Raw genomic sequence first — 15,996 nt, 5'->3', positions numbered from 1 at the left:
TACTCCAGAAATCACTCAGTGAAGTAGCTAGAAAGTATGGTTTTCAAAGTAATAAATAACAGCCTTAGTGTCTCCACTTCAAAGTTTTAATCACTGTAAGGGGTAACTGAACACACTACAGTGCAGACTTCCAGCCCCCACAGATGTAAGGTCACTGCATTGCAGAGGAATTAATTCAGAAACAATTTTAAACTCATGGACACCCAGTTTTGAACATCTGAGCTGGGAAAGAGAAGATACAACCCATGGCTGTTTGTCCTACAGCTGCAATTCCCTCCAAACACATTCTGTCTGTTAGAAAACCAAAACTATTCATTCACGTATTTTCAGCCATAGGTAAGTAAAAAGCTTTATTTAACATCCTGGGCTTAGCTCAAAGATGTCAATAAACTTATTTTTTAAAAGTACACTACAGTCACCACTTACAATCTCCAAGTGCAAAACCACCAATTTTTTTTTCTCCGTTAAAGTTTAAACTAAAGGTTACAAGGAAAAGAAAGTTATCTCAAAACGACAAAACATGTTTTAAGAAGATGATTCTCTTTTCTCTTTAAAAGATGACAATAATATTGCTAATCAAGTAGCACCTCACAGAAAAATAAACCTAGTGAACCAGTTGCTCTCGTTTTTCATGGGAATAGGAAGGAAAACTATCCAAGGCTAAATTCACTTAAATCAGAACAGAAGCCAGGCAGTTGCTTTGATTCCATCACCCCTCACAAAGCAGGGAAGATAAGTCAATAAACTGACCCTTTAAGAACTGTCTAGCTCAGTAATTGTCATTGGTATCCAGTTGGCATTAAAAAAAAGTAGTCATGATCATGACCTTTGCATTTCTGCAAACATTAGCCATTGTCATGAGGAAGACCCCTTTGGCCTCATAATTCACATGCTGTTAACAACCAGCAAGAACACAGCATGTGTCAGTTACTAAATAATGTAAGAAAAATAGGATGTCACACTCATACCCCACTGCTCCTGCGCACAGCCGTGAGCACTGAACTAACCTGTATTACACTCAAAACTTTAGAAAGATTACATTAATTTATTTTTTATATTAATGTGATTTTTCAACTACATTATTACTACTTTGAGGTATGATGAAGGATTCTTTGGCTTTTGCGTATTATTTCTAATTATTTCACCCTATTTCTGTTTGCCTGGCTTCCAAGAGAAACATGGCTCATATTACATGTTTTCTGGCAACCACCTCTTAATTCCATGCAAATGAAACAGAGGAACAGAGCTCTGAAAAATATTTCAGCTTCTCAATATTCATGAGGAAACTTAGCCAGTTAGGCAGGACATTTGACTGTGTAATGGTAGTACAACAGGAAGCCATTGGAAGGGCTGATCATAACCCCATCCTAAATACAGAAAACATTTTAAATCAGAGTTTATTAACAAAGAAAGAGAGAAATCTTTAGGAAACTAGCTTCTTCAGTTCTGGCACCCCTGGAATTGCTTGTTAATACTTAATTTTATTACCTATCAAACCAACATGGTGCAAACAAGACACCTGTATGCTGCTTTCATTGGGCTCACTGCCTGCAGAAAATGCACTGTGAGCATAGAGCAGACCCAGAACACTTTCTGCAGCCCACCTCACCCAACACCGGGACCCACACTAATCAAAGACGAACAACGGAGCCGTCAGATCAACCTAAAAGCAGACACACCTAAAAGTCAGACCAGAGGCTGCTTTCCCTAGGTCACACAGTGGCCAACAGCAGATACTGTCACAAACTCCATGATGTTCCTGCAGTCATAAGAATCTGAAACATTCTCCCAACCTCCACTGATCTGCAGCTCAGGGCACATTTAACAGGAACCATACATTTATCCAGCTGCTTTAGAAAGCACCATGCCTGGGACCTGAGAAAGGAGTGTGATAACCCACCTCCCACTGGCAATTAGCACCTTTTGTTTGCATTTAAGCACAGCCCCTGCTAATTTCATTTGATGCTCCTCAGTTCTTTTCCTCCAGAAGACATGAACAGCTCTCACCTTCTGCCCCACAGTATTTTATGGACCTCAGCTGTCTGACTTGCAGGGCTGAAGTCTAGTCAATGTGGTTGTTCCTCACATAATAGTAGTTGTTCTACACTTGGATCGACCTTATTTCTTTCTCTGTATTTTTTCCAATCTTAATATGCGTTATCACAGAAGCAAGAAGAAGGAGACAAATTGCACATGACCTTCAAGATGGAGATATCCTAAAGATGCATGTGCATGGCAGAATAATTTTTTTTTGCTTTGGTTTCCTTTTTTTTTCCCCCACTAATGCCTCAAAATCTGCTTTTTTTCCCCACCATTACAGACCATTAAACTAGAGCATCAATGGCATTGTTTCTGGGCAGTAGCCCATTCAGAGCATCTATACAAAACTGACACACATCCATGCACTTTCTGAGATATATACTGAGATATTTCCAAAAGAGAACATTGTATATATTCCCTGAACTGCTGTCCCAGTACATCACCAGGATGGAAAAACAGTAGGACAACTGGAATTCAGCTCTATCCTTCCTCTTCTGTTATTACAGTGTGATTGAGTGTTACAGTGGTTTGCAGTGAGAAGGAAGATATTGCATGTGAAAGAGAGATAATAAACCATTGGTCAACTTAAGCAGACTAGGAATTCTGCACATGGCAGCTGAACAACCCAAGAATACAACAAACCTCTTTGTCAACTCATTCTGAAATTTCATACAAACCTGGGCTGTGTTCAACTATAACAAGTGTGTACTAGGTAATAGGTTTCGTTAGAGAAATTTTAGTGCAAAAGAGGATTAAATCATCACTGTGTGAAAACCAAAAGATAAGGTGGATTTCTCCTCTCTCCTTTCCTGAAGGCTGGCAAGGATCAGTGAAATTAAACACTGCCCAAGGCAATTGTTAAAAGCAGTTTGGCCATTAAAGTCATGTCATCTGGTGACCCAACTGACCTACATTAAACCCCGGCTAAAGGGCAATGTCATCTTTCTTTTCCTATAGATAGCATGACTTTGCATCTTCAGCACAGATGGAAGACAACCCCCTGGGCCTTCTGGTTTCCACTGGTTTCCTTGCTACAAACCAAAGTTAGTTGCAACTGATCTTTTGTACTTGTTTGGACATAGTAATACTTTAGTTTTGTGAAACAGAGCTGAAAACCACCAAATTTCCTCCAATAAGGTTATTCAACCAATACCTATCTAACCAGAGGCTGTAGAACCCCATAAACTTAATTAAGAAGAAGATTAATAGGCTAATGCAAATATTACAAAAATTGTCTATTTAATTATCACTGGATACATTCCATTTAGATAGTCTGTATAAATGAGATGTGATAATAATTTTTCTGTTATAACATTAAGTGTCAGATGAAGAGGTTTCTCAATGAATTATCTACTTTAGTCCTAGTGCATGACCGACAGCTTTTCCACACAGATTTGAGAGCTGCCATGTCAAAAAATGGGACACTCTTGAAAAATTTTGTGTGGAAATTCCACAAAGTCAGTTCATAGGAAAAAAAGAGGATGAGAAAAGAATAGGTTTGTATTTCTTTTCATCAGTCTCTCTTTTATGCAGTTATTGAGGAGAACCCCCCAACTTATTCAGTCAGTGTTTCTTACATAGCAAATGGTGTTCAGCACAGGCTGCTTGAAAAAGATATAAAGTAGTTAAATCTTGAAGCCTTAAAAGGGTTCTTGAATTATTTGTGTTCTGTTCTCCCAGAGAAAACCACTTCATCAAAACCCAAAGAATATTCTTACATTTCATTCCATCTCTCTTCAATGCAGGCTGCAAGATACAATACTTAATTATATTGCAAGAATTTTCTGTGCCAACAAGACACTTTGAAGAGCTCCCAGTGTGCCAGAAATTAAATTTATAGCTTGATCCTGCAATGTCTGTGCCTCTCAGCAGCCATCATTGTCAATGGGAATAAACTGGTAGGCTACCTAACGGCCCAGAAGAAAAAATTTGAATCTGCTGCAGATAATGCAAATTTATCACCCATTTATGATTTATAAATACTATGCAATTAGTCTAGAAATTATATGTCTGCTAAAGCATTAGGTTGTTTTTATCCATAAAGAATAAAAGTCATTTCCTTGTTTGAGCCAGGAGCACACTAAACATTCCAGCAACTAATTCATCTTGTTGGTTTTATCCACACTTTCAGTCCTCAAAATCTTTTAAGACAACTGCAGAAACACATGCCATATTTAAGAATGCAAACAGCTAAGTCAGCTCAGAGTTTCACTTCAATTTGCTTTTAACAGCCAAGCAATACAGAAAAAGAAACCTCTCCTGTTTTCTCTGGTGCTCAAGCACAGTTGGTTCTTACTGAGGTAAATACCCTTTTCCTCACTGAATGGTAATAATTTACTGTCGAAAGATCTAGAGGTAAGTAAGAAGTAGATTCTGCTGGCTGCTATTTAAAAATAAGGGCATTAAAACATCTTCCATCTAAAAAAATCCAAAACCAATCAAAACTAAAAAACCAAACAACAACAAACACAATTCTTAAAAAAAAAAAAAAAAATTAAGGTTGCCAAACTCTGATCTCAAATTCCCTGTCAAGACTGGCAGTCCTACTTATGAAGCACCTAGTAGAATCTCCTAGAATTTAATCAGTGACCAGCATGTTGAAGGGAAGAACACGTACCTAATGACCCATTAAAGTTTAAGTTTCATATCATTTTATTAACATCTTTCAGTTTGTCTGAAATAATAATTTTGAAGAAAAAGGAGCCTATCCAATCTTTCTTAAGATTATCATGAAAGAGAACTTTTCAATGTGAATTAAAAGTGGAATCTAAAAAGTTGACCAGGAAGGGATAAGAATCATACTTTAAAAAAAATGAAAATAGGTAGCACTGATGAAAAAAACGGGCTGAAAAACATGTTTCTGTGCAAGACTTGCTCCTGCCTTTTGGATGGGGGACCAAAAGAAGGAAGGAGCAGGGTTGATTTTCATTAGCAAAGTGAAAGGCTCCTTTGAGGCCCATACAAATGCTTTCAAATTATATCTGGTCAGATTTGGAATGCCAAAGCATGAGCAAAGCACCCTGAGATCCTCCCTGCTTCCTGAAGTGGAGGCCTCCTCCAAACACACTCAATACATCAGAGATGGGTGGATGTTCATTCCTGTTCCAGTAGGGAAGGAAGATGCTTATTATAAGATGGAAAAATTGCCAGAGGGTGCTACAGCCTCCTGCCACATTAGTTTCCAATTATTACCCCCAGTCTGGCAAACAGCAGTATGACTTTTCTATTTTATTTATTTTTTAAAAAAACAAGTTGTCATGGACCCTTCTGCATTCAAGTCTGTCCTTAAAAACCTTACACTTCAGAGACTTTTTTTTTTCCCAGCTACGGAATTTACAAGCCCTCCTAGTAAGCTTACAACTGACACATGTCAAATACTGGTAGCTTTGAATCTCAAAAGCTTTGCAAAGCACTAATAATAAAATTGTTTTCCCCTCTTGTTCTACAACTTTCAAAAAACTTAAAGAAGTGCTGAAAGTATAACAACAGGTTTAAAGAAGTTTAAAAACCCATATAAACAAAATAAAAAATTTAATAAACAATTGTATTTATATGAAGCACTACATAATTTTCTTGAGTTGCACACCTTATTTCTCTTATGCATTATACATATTTTTAAATGAGATGGAAGGAAGATGACCTTTCCTTCAGTAATCTCACAAAAGTATACCTATTTTCATACATGCATATACATTCATAATTCAGCTTTTTGTTTGTACCAGAAAAATGTAAATCCTGTCATATATAAATGGCTTATTATAAAGCTAAATATTAGCAGCCATTTTGATGTCAAATCACACTTTTGTCCAGGGCAATGTAACAACCACAAGTACAAAACTATTAAGGAAATGACCTAATCAAATAAAAGGCTTCCCTACAAACACTTTAAAATGATAACTTGTGAGAGCTGCGTGCCAAGCACCTTCTGTCCTTGGTTGCAGGGACTAATTCAGTCTGCATTCGGCTTCACCCCTCTGGCGTCAGCCACCCATCTGTCACCTCCCTTTTCCCGGGGTAATCTGCTCTGTACTTATCTGAACACTAGACTCCTAAGTCTTGTCTACCTCAAGAAAGTTACCTCTTGCTGATATTGGGGATAGGGATGGTTGAGACCAGACATATGCCTGGCTGAGCACAAACCACCATCAGCAGCATCTGCAAAACCATAATAAAATGGTGCTCAACAGGGCCCCACCACCACCATCACTTATGCTTCCAAATAAACTATTTAGCTGCAAATAAGCAGCAGTAAAGTTGTTTCACATGACCCACCTTCATTAAAAAAGTGGTGTAAGGGCATACTCTGAGTCTTGCCCAGATGGAGAAAGCATGGACACCAGTGGTGATTCACTTCAGCAGCACGGGGATCTCACCCACTGCATGGGTTTGTCCAATAAAGAGCTCTTGAGTCCGTGGCAAAAGACTCATTTCAAGGACACTCAGGGAGAACAGTACCTGTATTTCCTCCGTCTAGCAGGATTCTTCTCAACTAGAAACATTTTATTTTTGTCAGGCAAAGTACAATCATTATGTACCATACCTCAGCTGCGTAGCACAAATCATCATGATGTAAAGACTTCACTACTTCCACTAATTATTTTTTTTTTTTAAATAGCACACAGCAATGCACCAATTTGCAAGAAGTCAGCAGGTCTAAATCAATTTAAATATCGTATTCTTGGAGATACCCTTACAAGCCTGACCATCTCATCTATAATCCATTTTTACAGTGAAGATGTGAACAAGAATATTTTTGCTTGATCTAGATGGGCAGAGGAGCACCAATAAAGTGTGTTCAAGTAGAAGACTTCTGCCTTTTTCTTTGTTAGAACAAAAGTGATTTTTTTCCCCCAGCTGCTTAATTTTTCAAGTATGATTTCACAGATGCAGTAGTTAACACAGCTTACAAGATTCAGGTCACTGTCTCAAATGTACTGTAAGTAGAGTGACAACACCCTGACACAAACAAAAACTTCAGTTTCTTCACAGTTCTGTAGTCAAAAAAGGCACTAAGCCACATTTGGTACTCCTCACATCTGTATTCGGAGTTCTGTAATTAACATGCTTTAAAAGAAAGCATTTTCCTCTGCCTAAAATCCATACACTAAACCAGTGTGACATTTTGTGCATAGCTTCTGAGATGTAGCACTGAAAATTTACACAAGGGAAGGTAATTCATTCATTACATCTATTTCTACTATATTTCTTTTTGTATTTTTTTTTGGTCGCAATTTCAAAAGGCATTGTTTAAATTGCCCTAATCTGCAAACAGCAACAATAAGTGTAGCAAATACTTGACAATGAAGATGTAAAGCCTCTAAAAACCTGTTACCTTAGTAACCACGGGAATGCAGGAGAATAAGAATACACACAGTGTCAGGACATCATTTTGGATTCCACAGGGTTTGGGCTGAAATACAGTCAGCTTTCATTAGCTTTTTGTTTTTCCCAGTAGGTTCTTGGACTTTGAAACAAAACCTGAATGACAGCTATGAGCAATTCCAGCCTCACTCCTCATCAGCCACACCAAACAAAACAGCTCTTCACTGAGGACCCCCCTCCTTTGCACCCAACATGACTCGAAACAAACATTATTTATGCTGCTGACCCCTCTGGATATCACTAATAAATTGCATTCCAAACAGAAGAGTAAAATGAAGACCCACTTTCATGGTACTTAGATAATTCACTTTGAACAAATGTACTGCAAGAAAAAAACAAAACAAAAAAAAGTCAGCACATCCTTCCAGGATATTTCTGTAAGCCCACAGTTTATTCCAGGCTTTACAGAGTATGGTAATTCAACACCAACACTAAGAAGAATTTAGCTGCTCATTTAAGTAACATTTTATTTCCATTTTACTCATGAAGGGGGAAAAGAAAATTAAGAAGATAAAGAATTGAGATCCATGCCCCCACCCCCACCAATGTCTGTTGGGAAGCTTGTGGTCAAGACTGAACAGAACAAAGATCTCCCTGCTGCTGGCCTTAGCTGGTTTAATTTTAGTTCTGTCCCCTTATTCCTTGCTGCTGTCTAGTCACTTAGGAAAACAATCTGAAAAAACCTCCAGGCAAAACCACTGGAAAAATGAGCAAGAAATTCAACCTCATGAGAATAACGGGGCCGGAGGGGGGAAGGAATGAACATATCTTTGCTCAGCGAAGGGAAAAAAAAAAGTAGAAGTATCGGTCTACTTGGTCATCATGTGATGACAAAAATGTTTGCATCAAAAAGCTGGAGAGTACCAGTAGTTCAGGGACACGGGCCTTGCCTTGCTTTACATTGGTTCACTTCTCTTTCAACTGATATTTCTTTTCCAGTCACAGAAACTGCCATTCCAGGATAACACAGACACATGTAAGAGTTACATCCTCCACTTATTTGCAGTCTTCTGCAATCCTTGACCCACATATATAAAGCAGTACCAGACAGAGGCAACACTTGTTTGACATGCAATAGTCCAGATTCTCTGGTTTTATACTTCATTATATGAAATGCCTGGATCATGTTAAACATTATTAGTAAACACCAAAGTTACACTTTCAAAGCATTGATCATGGAGCAAAACAGCAGTGTATCTCCAGGCAACCGCAACTTACAAGTTAAATCAAAAAGAAGGTCTAGATTAAATCAAATCAGTCATTATGTATGGAAGAATACTTTCTGATCCATTCACATGTCTTTTAGATATATATGGGAGTGGCTATTCCCCAGTCCTGAGTACGAAATGGGCTCATCTCTACAAAGGAAAGCACACTCCAAAGAACATTGAGCCAGTAGGTTATAAAAGAGCACATTTTATTCAGAAATATGCAGGTAGGTTTTGAGACATTAGCTTAGGTCTCAGAACATCAGGCAAAGATTAGAGGATGGGCACAGCCCAGTATGCCCAAGGCCTGGAGCTCTTTTAAAGGTGAGTGTTCACCTAAGCAGTAACTTCTAACACAGAACAGGGCTGTGGTAGACTAGGAAGTTAACTCCATTGAAGAACATGGGGTTTTTCCTTTCCAAAGTTAAGTTTCAATTTTGTAGCTTCAGAAAGCTATTTGCTGGAAACAAAAGCCTCCCTAAAAGCCTTTTCTTTGTTGCTTTCTCCCTGAAGAGTCTGTCAGTGGTGCTGACAGCCAGACCTTCCTGGAAGTGAAGCTTGGCACCTGCACCTTTGATGCATGGGGTTTTGGAGCTGGGGATTTTGGCAGGGGAAGAAGGGGTCACATCATTCTTATCCTCACAGCATAAAGTCATTGCTACAGTGCCAAAACTATGTACTACAAACCACAAATGGGCCTTTTTATCACAAGGAGGAAGATTTCTCAAACTCATATTAAGGATGGCACTGCTGTCAGTTCTGTAAATGGCTGCTGAGTCAGAACTGCAACAGGGACATTGGCATGACAATGACATAATACCTGAGGCACATACAGTGAACCCACCAAGCATGGAGAAACAGTTTATCATGACCCTACCTCTGTGCTCCCCCTCCCAAAAGAAAACCCTTGCCAAACACCCCGACACTGAATAGCAGTTCTTCAGACTCTGGTTGACTACATTCAGATGGGAAAAAAATGTTCATAAATAATTCCATCCTTGCAAAAGCAACATGAGAAGGTGAATGCAAGGAGATGCCAGTCTTCTACCAACTTCCCTTTCTAGAATTACTGCCCTCCTGTCTGAAGGGTAAGCCACAGGTGCTGTGCCTTCTGACTAGAAGATCTGGAGATGCTCTTATCTGAGAACAAAGGGCACATCAGATCCGTTCTAAGGGGAGAAGCGCAGTACAACCCAGGCAGAGAAAGCACAAAGACAAGTGCAGGACTGTATTCTAGCTGCTGTGTCATCTGCACAGGTCATGGACTCAGCTGCTTGCCCCAGATGCCGGAAGAACCGGACTTTTTGTCAGTTCCCTACAATTTGAGTCATACAGCTTAGTAATGCTCTTTTAACGGTTCTGAGAAAATCTGGCTAAGAACAACCACTCATCACCTTCTCTAGGTCAGACAAAAAATGTATTCCAAGTATCCAGAACAGGGCTTCATTTTTCATTTATTTCAAGCCTGAAATAAAATTTCCTTTTTTTTTTTTCCCTTCACAAAAATAACTCTGAAGGAAGAAACAAAATTTAATCAGTTCTTGAAACAGTTTAGAACAGTTCCTTCACTGCCAAGTTTAAAATCTCAGGTCATACACAGGTTCAATTAATTTTACACCTGACCAGTGTAAAATCCAAAAGTAGGATTTCTCAACCTTAAAGAGAATGTATGTTTAAAAACACTTCACAGTACATTTGGCACTAGTGGTTTGTGAAAAAATAAATCTACTCAGTACTGATCACTTCCACCCCATTGTGTTACACTGCACCAGTCAAGTTTGGCATGCCACTCAGTGGGTAAACTGGATCAAGGAATTCATCCAGCTGAAAAGTAACCTAGAAAACAAAATTGCTTTCCAAGTGGATCAGTTATTCTGCCAGATCCCAGCATGCTCCAAACAAACAGCAGCAAAACAGGGGGAAAGGTTGAGACTAGGATGAGGAAATGGGCAACCAACAAGGAACCAAGGGCTGATGGACCACAAGGCATGGGCTCATTCACATGGCTTGATATGAACCTCCCTTACTGAGCCAAATCACAAATGCAATTTTCTTTTGAAAGGATGGAAATCTCACAAGTGTCCCTTGACCCAACATTCACTAAATCACTGTTCAGTAGGCATATTGCTATTGGCTTCCAAAAGAGCTGAATCCACATGCATCCAGAACCATGCTGAAAGCTGCAGGCAACAGGCCTCCTACCTGTGGAAAGCAATCTGGAAAGCACGTGGGAAAAACAAAAGCGAAAGGGAAATTAACTTTTCTAACACCCTCAAGTCTGTGAAGTGACCTTTGGGAATTACCTACAAATTTCATCTACTGAATGACAAGTAGGCTAAACTCAAATAAGCAAAGACCTGTAAGATGCCAAGACATTTGTATTGAGTCTTTCCTTCTCACCTTCCTCTGTAACACAACATCATGGAAATACTCCAGGAAAGAGGTTCAGTGACTGAAGGAAATAACAGTGACTATCATTTTCCTAATGCATTGGGTGACTACACTAGTTTTGTGCATATATTACCTGTCTTTTTGTGTCACACATGCCTTAATTCCCTTTCAGCAGACACCTAGAACTATGAAATGCTTCTCTGAATGCTGAGATTCAGGGCAGGCAAGAAAATGGCATTGGAATGCTTTTAAATAATTGCAACTAGTGAGAACACACACATATTGGCAGATGCATGGGCCTTGTACCCTGCATGCATAGAACTAAAGGAAAAATAAGGGCTTCTGCAATATAAATAAAACAGATTACTTAGAAATAACTCGAGTTCAAATCTATCCAGCACACTACTAGTAAGCAAACATCGGGAGGCAGTCAAACAGAGAATGATTTTCTGACAATTAAGCAAGAACAATAGCAAATATTCCATTTGCAACAAGAATCTGGGTTTTGTTTTCACAGAAACAGTGGGGATTTCTTCAATAGTGACTTCAATTAACTTCTGCTCTCCCCCCCACTGACAAAAGGCTTAATGGGTCCAAAACCACAGCTTCTTTACCCCAACAATTTCAGAATGAAAAACCAGCTTACTACATCTTCTCTAAGAATGTTTCAATTACATTTATTACACTTGCCTACTGTACTGCAGGCATTCCCAAAGAGCTAAAAACCTAAAAACCAAAACCACAACACAGATAAATAAATCCCAGTAAAACCAGTCAGTAGCCTCGGAAAAAAACCAAAATCTCTTAAACATAAAAAAAAAATTATTAAAATTAATAGGTCTGTTTTGTGGTTGCCACAAGGCAACCTGCTGATTCAGGGCAATGTCACCAACAGTATTCTTATCTGTAGAGGGTAAGAATCAATTGTTTGACAGAAACAAAGGAGAGCTCAACAGGAAATCAACCAGCTTGGGACAGATGGTCACTGAATCAAGTTTCACCCCTCCCCTCTCCAAAAATAGGCTTAAGAGGCATTTTCTGTTACCAAGCAACAGCCCAAAGGAAGGCATAAATCTTTTCCTACGTGTTATTCCCCTCCTCCCCGACACACATACATTTCAATCTACTAGGGCGGTATGTTTGTGGGTTTGTTTATTTTCCACATATCAGGTAAGAGGGTTTATTCTGTGCAAGGACAACGCCTTCCTGCATGCCCACTAGCCATGTTTCCTTTTTTTTAAGGCAAGAAGGGGGTTAGCTGTATCCATGCTATAAGAACTGCCATGAAAACGAGTACAAGCAGGATCCAATGCTAGTTAGTAACCCCTCCTTGTTCCGCCAAGGTGACCTGAGAAATTACTCCCCAAAGAGGGGAGTTCCTAATCACTATTTTATATAAAACAAAGATGACCCTCATCACACCCTGAGGTCACCACCTTTTTTTTTAAACTCATTAGAAAACCCTGTACCTGCTTTAACTCATGAAAATCCATAAAATTTAATTCCCAAAAAAAGCACCAGGATATCTTTAATACAACACACAGACCAGCGGGCTTTTAAATCATTTAAATTTTAGGAGCATTAATTCTCTAGTACATCAAACACCCTAAGTGAGAAACGGGGTGTGGGATGAGTAGGAAAGGATAATCAACATTTACTATTCTGGTGAGCCAGTGGAGGAAAGAAGGGCTGGAGTGGGGGGTGGGATGGAGGGGAGAAAGAGACCCGAAGAGGCTGTTTGCAGAGATCAGGGAGTAGGGGGAGGGGAACAGAGCCCGGGGGTGAAGGACAGCGCCTCTGAAATTCAGATTAGCATCCAGGGAACAAACCGGTTTGTTTGACCACCCCCCCCCCCCCGCCCCACAATCATACAAACCGGGAACAGATCGGCAGCCAGCAAAAATAGATGGGAGTTAAATTTAGCCACGCAAAGAGTAATCTGTGATAAATTTAAAAAAAAAAAAAAAAAAAAAAGGTTTACGATTACAACCCTCACAGAAATTAATTAAATGGGAAAGAAAAAGTCTCACTTCAGCAACAAACTGGGTAATCATCCTTTAAAAGCACAGAGCTGGATTACTGCTGACACATACTTAGACTACTAAAACATATGGCCAATAAAAAAAAAGAAAAAAGGGGGGGTAGGGGGAAGGGAAAGGTTGTGACAGCATGTGGTCTGCAAGAGCTTTATTTACTCCCTCCTCAACTACTGCTTGCTTTAGCCAGCTGAAGACCTTCTAGAAGACAGAGCCTATTTTCACTGGGTATTTCATGTATTCCTTTGACACCAGTGCAGATACTGGCTGACACCACTATGGTGGGTAAACACAGGCCGTGGGCTGCTTCACTGACCAAAGGCCTTGGACTTTCGAATCCATTTCACCATAAAGTCATCTCAGTGGAGACGCTGCCCCGGCTTTCCGCACACGGCAAACAGTTTTCACAGGCAAACCAGAGACTGATGTCTAAATTCAATTAATTAAAATTAACTGAAATTAAACAGAAGGTTTGAACACAAAAGCCAAATAGCTGCTTGTATGTATGCCAAGAACACCATTTGTTCTTTGAGGTCTAAAGCTTTCTGACAGAAGCATGAAGCTTAGCAGCCCAAGGACCTGAGCAGGAGACTTGAGCTAAGGGCCCTCCAGGCTCAGCCATGAAAGACCTTAACAGCAAATCATTACTATCCTATACTGCTTCAAAAACTCCCAGGCCAAGAACACCCTTGGTTTAGAGAGAGGGAATCTGAGGCACGTAGAAGCCATGTGCCATCTCTCAGTGGCAGAATTTGGAAATAAAACCGGATCTTCCACAGACCCAAGTCCACACTATAATATCACCCTGAGGATGCATATAAAAGCAAGCAAGTTGTTAATTATGTAAATTCATGGCCAACATCAACATTTTTACAGCTGCTTTTCTTGGCCTCTTCACAGCTGAACAAGAGACCTGTAGATTAAATCCAATGCTTTACCAAAATTAGTCTCTCCAATCAGGCATGATAGGCATCCCAGAGTTATTCAGGAATGGACACACTTATTTTTCTAACACATTCAGAATTTGGCCAAATAAGACATAAAACTATAACCCTTCTCTAATGCAAGTTAGCAATTTCTCTATAAATAATAAATTAATTATGGACTGCAAGGGTTTTGTTTTTTTTGTGCATCAGTGTAAATGGTGCAAAATATACCAGAGTAGCAAGAGTTCCATACTCTTTACCTGCTCATACACAGACCATCATCTGGGAGAAAAACATACAATATAGCTTTGCATAGGTATTTATTACAGTTTTAAAAGAGGTGTTTTCCCTTCCATTTAAATATATGTACTTTACAGCACTCTGCCATGGGAAGAGAGAGAGAAGCACCTGAGAGGGGAAAGAAAGGTTGTTTTCTTTTTCCCTCTTAAGTAAACCTTCATGTTTTTTCTTCAGTGACCAAAGAAATTTCCATATTTCCCAGCCAAGGCGGTATGTCCAAACATTGCATGTTTTTCAGTTGAAATGTAAAAAGACACAAGCTTACCTCAAATCTCTTTCAATAATTCTACGATTCAATGAAATGAGGTCTGAGAAAACTGCATTCCAGTATCCTTTTCTTAGAAAAATCACTTTTTTTTTTTGGATTTTCTTTGGATTCTCCATCTCTCAAACTGCTAGTTTAGAACTCTAGGTCTTCTAACACAGTTTATTAGAATAATTAGTTTAACTTGACTCTTTACCTTGAACTAATCCATTCAACAGCAAAATAAAGCCTGTATCTGTGAATGATCCAAACAAGTCCCCTTTTTTGCCATAAAATATAATAACAATAGGCAGTGTTCAAAACATAAGAACATTCCTCATTTTTATTAAATTCATAATAGCATCACTTTTTGTTAAAGGATGGGCAGAAGAACAGAATGGTAAAGAACAGTGATCATCAGTTAAAAGCTCTGTTAAGTAAAAATAAGTTTATCCATAGAAACAGAGAAGCAATTACAAAAGGGATAACCTACAGGGATAGGTAAGCCAGTAAAAAACTGCAAGTACATAATTGCAAGCCTCATTTCCAAAACAAAGAACATCAGAAATGGAGTATTATCCTTCATGTGGCTATATGGTGGCATTGCATTTAACTATTTACTCCCCAGTTTGACATCAAAGTGTCAAAAGAGGACATTTTCTCTTAAAACAATTTTCTGCTTATATATTTAGTTTGGGGCTATTTCTCCTGGCACACATAATGACAGAATGGACACAAGATTCACCCCTGCATTCTGTTATCTCTGCATGCTGGCTGAAAGGAGCACAGTTGATGTAATTTATTCCAGATCAGAAAGGCAGTGTGACAACACAGAGAATAGACCACATTTTCAACAGGCATTTCCTAATGAGAAATTTATCAGTCTCTCTCAGCATGAACTGCACTCTGGAATAGGGAGGACAGAATTGTTTAAATTAATTCATCCTGAGGCCAGCCTCCTTCCAGGCATATGGCCTCAAAATGCACTTGCTTCTGTCTTTGGGACAATGAATCATAAAACGGTTCTGCTTTCTGACTCTTGTTAACTTGCCAGTCAGCTTCTTCCTGAGGTGGAATTTCTTAAAGAAAATTCAGTCTGCAATTGCAAATTTCTAGTTCTTTCCCCCCTTGCTATGTTTTTTTACAAAACCTCAATCTCCCACAGTTTATTCAGATAATCATTTGAAGGAGGAAAAGGTATTTTTATCATCCAGCCTCCATTCCTCTTTTCATAACTGCAACAAAAAAAAGCACAACCCCCTTCCTTCCACACTTGGCTGGTTTTCCTCTACATATGGAGTATGTTCAGCTAGAATATGTCAAGGAGAAACTGCAGCCCACATACTGAATCATCACGTAAGAATCAATATGTCCAGAAAAATAAAACATATGGACACATACAACTCAAAAGAAAGATGTTGGAGGGCATGTCATTGAAAACTGCAGTTCCCAAATCTCACTAATTAACA

General features: G+C 39.1%; 1 protein-coding gene across 8 annotated transcripts in view; it reads right to left on the bottom strand.

Moving 5' to 3' along the window:
* Positions 1-15,996, bottom strand: part of GREB1L (GREB1 like retinoic acid receptor coactivator) — a 131,847-nt gene that overhangs the window by 105,627 nt on the left and 10,224 nt on the right. The gene's annotated exons all lie outside the window — the stretch shown is intronic.

This window comes from Haemorhous mexicanus, chromosome 1 (assembly GCF_027477595.1).
Source record: "Haemorhous mexicanus isolate bHaeMex1 chromosome 1, bHaeMex1.pri, whole genome shotgun sequence".
Lineage (NCBI taxonomy): Eukaryota > Metazoa > Chordata > Aves > Passeriformes > Fringillidae > Haemorhous > Haemorhous mexicanus.
The sequence above is the reverse complement of the archived record's forward strand: the minus strand, read 5'-3'. Positions and strand labels throughout refer to the sequence as shown.